Source organism: Myotis davidii, unplaced genomic scaffold (assembly GCF_000327345.1).
Source record: "Myotis davidii unplaced genomic scaffold, ASM32734v1 scaffold230, whole genome shotgun sequence".
Classification (NCBI taxonomy): Eukaryota; Metazoa; Chordata; class Mammalia; order Chiroptera; family Vespertilionidae; genus Myotis; species Myotis davidii.
This window is the reverse complement of record NW_006282259.1, coordinates 237,922-244,580: the sequence shown is the minus strand read 5'-3', so window position 1 is coordinate 244,580 and position 6,659 is coordinate 237,922. Positions and strand designations below refer to the sequence as shown.

Sequence of the window (6,659 nt, the reverse complement as noted above, 5' to 3'; positions counted from 1 at the left end):
GTCTCTCCAGATTTGGGGGTGATGGTTTACCAAAACCTCAGTTCTCTGATGGAACTGAGAAAAGTAGATGATTTTATTTTTTCAGCTTTTTCTTGATGTAATTGTGGGAATTGTGACTTCTAAGGTTTTTACATGTCAGACCAGAGCTGAAACTGAAAATTCATATTTGCTTTTATTTATTTAATTAAGCTTTTTACTTTTGGATAATTACAGATTCAGATACAGTTGTAAGAAATAATTCAGATATCCCATGTACCATTTGCTTAGTTTCTCCCAATGGTAATGTCTTGCAAAACTATGTAGTGTAATATTACAACCAGAATATTGACATTGATAGTGTCAGACAGAGAAGATTTCCATCACCACAAAATACTTTCATATTGTCCTTTTATAACCACACCCACTTCTCTTGTCCTACCTCTATTGACCCCTGACAAATAGCAATCTGTTCTTCATTTCTATATCATTATCATTGCAAGAATTTTATATAAATGCAATCATATCATATATAACTTTCTGAAATTAGATTTTTATTATTCACTATAATTTTCTGGAGATTCATTTGGTTATTATATGTATCAATAATTTTGGGGTTTTTTGTTTGTTTAAAATTTTTGAGTAATATTCCATGGCATGGATATACCACAGTTTATTTAACAATTCATCCATTTAAGGACATTTAGGTGTGTCCATTTTGAGGTTATCTATAATAATAAAAGTATAATATGATAATTAGACCAGACATCCTTCCGAACAACCTTCTGGACAAAGCCAGGCTGCAAGGGAAGCCCAGGTCCTGGGTGCCAGAGGGAAGCCAGTGCTGGCAGCTGTGGGAAGGAAGGCCTACTCTTGCATAAATTTCATGCATCGGGCCTCTAGATATAAATAAAGCCATATGAATGTTTATGTATAGGTTTTTGTGTGAACATAAGTTTTCATTTCTCTTAGATAAATTTCCAGGGCTGCAATTGCTTTGTTACGTGATAGTTGCATGTTTAGTTTAAGAAACTGCCAAACTTTTCCAGAGTGTCTGTATGATTTTGTATTATCACCAGCAATGGATGAGTGATTCAGTTTCTCAGCATCCTCTTCAACATTTGGTGGTGTCAATATTTTTTATTTTAGCCATTCTGATAGACATGTGGTGATGTCTCATTGTGGTTTTAGTTTGCATTTCTCTAATGGCTAATGATGTTGCATATCTTTTCATAAGCTTATTTGCCTCTTCAGTGAAATGTCTGTTCACAACTTTTGTCCATTTTTTAATTGGATTTCTTTTACTATTTAGTTTTGAGAGTTCTATAGATGGTAGTCCTTTGTCAAATATGCGGTTTTCAAATATAGCCTCTCAGTCTGTAGCTTGTATTTTCATTCTCTTAAAAGGGCTTTCATATAGTAATAGTTTTGGTTTTTATGACATCCAATTTAATTTAATTTCCTTTATGGATTATGCTTTTGGTGTTACATCTAAGAACTCTTTGCCTAGTCCTCATTACTGAAGATTTTTCTTATGTTTCTTTTTTCTAAAAGGTTTGTAGCTTTCCATTTAAGCATATCATATATTTTCAATTAATTGTTGTATAAAATGTGAGTGTTAGGTCAAGGTTTTTTGTTTTTGTTTTTTTACTATAGATGTTCACTTGCTTCAGCACTGTTTGTTCAAGAGGCACCCACCCTTCTTACATTGAATTGCTTTTGCATCTTTATCAAAACTCAGTTGGAAACATATAATTTTATTAACCAATGCCTCCCAATAAAATCAATAAAAAATAAAAATAGTATACTGAAAATTGAAATAATCCTAAATGGGTTTATGCCCATTTATTTTCAAGATTCAACTGCCCCCCCTTTTTTGTAATACTATAAGTCCTTTGGGGATGAGGGAGAGGGATGACAGGTATCATTTCTAAACATTACTTTTATTAAGATAAAGCAAAACTTAAAACTTAAGTGGCAATAAGTTTATAGTGGATTTTTTTAGTTGTAAATTGGTCAGTTAGGGGCTTTGTAAAATAATAGCTATTCAGAAATACATTGCAAATATCATAAACATGTATTGTAAATTTCAACAATGTAGAATATGATTCGAGATTAGGTCAAAGACTAAAATGGGCATCAAGCAAATAAGTTGCTGAACATATTTTGAGGGTGATGATAAATTTTAAAAAAGGACTTTGAATAAAATATCACATAGAAAAAATCAGCACAGTCTATTGATCTAATTACTCAGGTTTTTTTTTAAGAAAAGTTCATCTCAATGTCTTATGGGGTTTTTGTTCATTTGTTCTTTACTACCAGTTTCTAGTTAAATGGAGTTAGGGTCACTGAAGGAGGAATGCATGAGGCCAAAGTGGAAAGGGATTATGAATTTATTAGGTCATCTGGAGAACAGATGGGTTGAGCCCCCAAATGGTGCCAGCCCCCAGGGATAGGGAGTCGGAGGTTTTAAAGGACTCTAGATAGGCTTTTTTGGCGAGAAACTCCCTGGGCAAGTCCGGATCCTGGGAAAGTCCGGAGGGGAAAGATAAAGGTCTTGGCAAATGGAAGGTGGTCTAAGCGAAAGGGAATGTCCATTGTGAAGTAGCCTAAAGGCCAGTTCCCAGAGGAGGGGGTATCGATTCAATTATTTGACCAGACCTAACAATAGTAAGTGAATCTGGAAAAAAAATCAGTTGGACATATTTATGTGTGTCAATTTCTGTGTTTTCTATTCTGTTCAATTGATTTATGTGCCTATCTTCTCCTAACATCACACCTTGATTACTGTAGATATATCAGGAATTATGAAATCAGGTAGATTAACTTCTACTTTATTTTTAAATTGCTTTTAGTTATTCTAATTTCTTTGCCTTTTTATATAAATTTAGAACTTGCTGAGATATTGGTAGGAATTTCATTAAACTTATGTATTAGTTTCCTATTGCAGCTATGATAAATTACCACATACTTACTGACTTAAAACAACAAGAATTTATTCTCTACCAGTTTTGGTGGACAGAATCTCACATCAGTTGCACTAGGATGAAGTCAAGATATTGACAAAATGAATTACTTTTGGAGGCTGTGGGAGCAAAACTGTTTCCTTGCCTGTTACACCTTCTAGGGGCTGTTTGCATTCTTTGGCTGCTTCCTCCATCCTCAAAACACATCCCTCTCTTGTTTCATCATCCCATCTCCTACTTTCCCTTCTGTGTTAACTATCTCTGACTTCGTCTTATAAGGACACTTGTGACAATATTTAGGACCCATAATTCAGGATTATCTCTCAGTTTCGTTAGCTGGATCACATATGCAAAATTCCTTTTGTTATAAAAGGTGACATTCACAGGTTCCAAGAATTAAGAACTAGATATCTTTGAAGACTTTATTCAGTCTTCTACTATTATTTATTATGTTGCATCTTTCAATCCATAAACATGATGCGTCTCTCCATTTATTTAGCTCTTCTTTAATTTCTTTAATTATCATTTTATAGTTTGTATAATACAAGTTCTACAAGTTTTGCCATATTTATACTGAAGTATTTCTTATTTTTTAACAATTGTAAATAGAATTGTATTTTTAATTTTGGTGTCTACATGTTCATTGCTGATATATAGAAATACAGTTAACTTTTTGCATATAAAAATTTATTAGCACTGTTTTTTCAACATGAAAAGTTATGATCTTGGTGTTGCCTTCTTGCCTTTGCATTTGGCTAAAAGAAGTACATTGGTACTTTGACAACCTCAAAGCAAACCCCAAGAATGTCACCAACAGCATGACCTTTGTGACCAAATCCAGCAACCAGAACTTTATCGTTTTCATCAATAAAATTCAAGCAACTGTCATTGGATACAAAGTCTGTGATTTTTATTTTTTCCACTAGAAGCCTGGTGCATGTAATTCATGCAGGGTGGGGGTAGGGGGGTGGCGGAGGGGAGGCTGCATCCCCTCAGCCCAGCCTGCACCCTCTCCAATCCAGGACCTCTTGGGGGATGTCTGACTTCCGGTTTAGGCCTGATCCCAGAGATTGGGCCCAAACTGGCAGTTGGACATCCTCTCACAATCCTGGACCGCTGGGTCCTGGCTGGTCACCCCACGCAGCCTGCTGCTCAGTCATTTGGTTGTCCCTCACTAACCCCCGTGTTGGCCTGGTTGCCCCATGCAGCCTGCTTGTTCAATCGTTTGGTTGTCCTTCACTAACCCCCTGCCAGCCTGGTCATAGGCAGCTATCTTGTGAGGGTATGGTGGCCAATTTGCATATTACCTCTTTATTATATAGGATTCTTTATCACCTGGACGCTGACAGACTTCCTGTTGGTAGAATTTAGTTGTTTGGCTTCAACCCTTATTTTTCCCAGCATAATATCATTTGCATGGGAAGTGCATCCTAAAGGGTTGGCTTCAGAGAAGAGCCCAAAGGAGCTTTTTTATACTGTTTATCATGACACTTCTGATTTTGTTGGCAGTACAGAGCTTCCTGGCAGTATGAAGACCACATCATTTGACCATCCCATTAGTGCCACAGGCCTGACCAAAAGACAGTTGATTTTTTTATGTTGGTCTTAAATGCTATGAAGTTGCAGAACTTTGTTATTAGTTTATTAGCATATTACAATTATTAATTTAGGAGTTTTTATAGATTTCTTAGGATTTATCACTTAAGTCATCCTACCACCTACCAATAGGAAGAGCTTTATTTCTTCTCATTTTATCTGTATGCCTTTTACTTCATTTCCTTCCTTACTGCAGTGGCTAGAACTTCCAGTACTGCATTGACTAAGAGCTAAAACAGAAGACATTCTTGCCTTGCTCTGCATCTTAGTAGGAAAGCATTCAGTCTCTCAACAGTGAGTATAATCTTAGCTGTATGATTTTTGTAGATGCTTTATATCAAGTTGAAGTTCTCCTCTTTTCATATTTTTCTGAGAGATTTTATCATGAATGAGTTTTGGTGTTTGTCAAATGCTTATTCTTCAGTGAATAATTTGACCATGAAGGTTTTTCTTCATTAGTATGATAATATGGTATATTATTTTATTGATTTTTTTGAATATTTTACCAGCGTTGTATCACTGGAATAAACCTTTTTGATCATGGTATATAATTATTTCTATATGTATATTAAATCTATTTGTTAATATTTTGCTAAAGATTTTTTTCACGTATACTTATTAAGGATATTCATCAGTATTTTTCTTTTATGTACTCTCTTTTTCTGGCTTTGGTATCAAAGTAATACTAGCTTTATAAAATGAGTTGGGAAGTAACCCCTGGTTCTCTATTTTCTGGAAGAGATTGCATGAAATTATTGTCAATTATTTAGATACTTGTTAGAGTTCTCCAGTGAAAGTATCTGGGCCTGGAAATTTTATTTTGAAAAAATTTTAAATTATGAATTCAATTCCCTTAGTTATAGGGCTATTCAAATTGTCTATTTTATTTTGGGTGAGTTGTGATAGTTGGTACTTTATAACAATTGGTCCATTTCATTTGAGTTGTCAAATCTATGTATTTCAGTATTATCTCATTATCTTTTTGCTGTCTGTAGAATCTCTAGTGATAATCAGTGTCATTTCTGATATTGGTTATCTGGGTCTTCTCCCTTTTTTTGTCAGGCTTTGTAGGAATTTGTCAATTTTAATGATCTTTTCAAAAAATCTGATTTTTTGTTTCCCTGAGTTTTCTATTTTTTTCTTTAATTGATTGATGTTCTTATTTATTTTATTCCACCTGTTTGTCTTTTGTTATTTTGCTTTTTTCTAAATTATTGAGATGCCAGTTCAGATTATTAATTTGAATTTTTTCCTCTTTTTTAATTTAAGCACTTGGTGGTACAAATTTCCCTGTTAACATTGTTTTAGCTATGTCCCACAAATTCTGTTGTGTGGTATTTTCATTTTAATTCAGTTCAATATGCTTTTAGTATTCCATTTTGATTTATCTATAATGTTTTTAAGTGCATCTCTTTGTATAGGTAGCTGTTTTGATGGTAAACATCACAGCCTATTGGTATCAACATATTGCCAATTTAAGTGAAGTGTAGAGAACTTACTGCCATTTATGTCCCTTTACTGCCCCCACTAATTATAATGTAATTGTCTTAAACATTTCTTCTAAATACATTTAGAACCACATCAATTATCAAACAATTAGAAAACTCAAGGGGAAAAGAAAATGTATTTATTTTTATGTTACTCTGTGTTGTTCTTTCTTCCTTCTTGGCATGCCAAGATTCCCTTTTATTTCCCTATTTTTGGTGACTTCCTTTAGCCATTCTTTTAGGGTAGGCCTGCTGGTGGTAAATTATCTTCACTTTCCTTCATCTGAGAATATCTTGATTTTCTTTTCATAGCAGAAGGTTATTTTCACTCAACATCTGATTCTTGATGACAGTTCTTTTATTTCAGCACTTAAGGAAATGTGCTGCTTCCTTCATAGTTTCTGGTGAGAAATCTGCTGTCATTTGTGTTGTCTTTTCCCAAAGGTCTCTTTTCAAGATTTTTTTCTTTATCCTTAGATTTAAGAAGTTTGACCTGATATATCTTGATGTAGATATTTTAGGGTTTGCTCATTTTATAGTTTGCTCAATTATCTCGATCTGTAGGTTTATGTTTTTTTGCAAAATTTGCAGGGCGCAGGGCGGAGGGTGGGGGGCATGTCTGTGAGGGTTTTAC

The 6,659-nt window shown here is 34.3% G+C and overlaps 1 pseudogene; it reads right to left on the bottom strand.

Moving 5' to 3' along the window:
• Window positions 1–3,659: 3,659 nt before the first annotated feature.
• Window positions 3,660–4,494, bottom strand: LOC102764394 (annotated as a pseudogene).
• Between the last annotated feature and the right edge of the window lie 2,165 nt (window positions 4,495–6,659).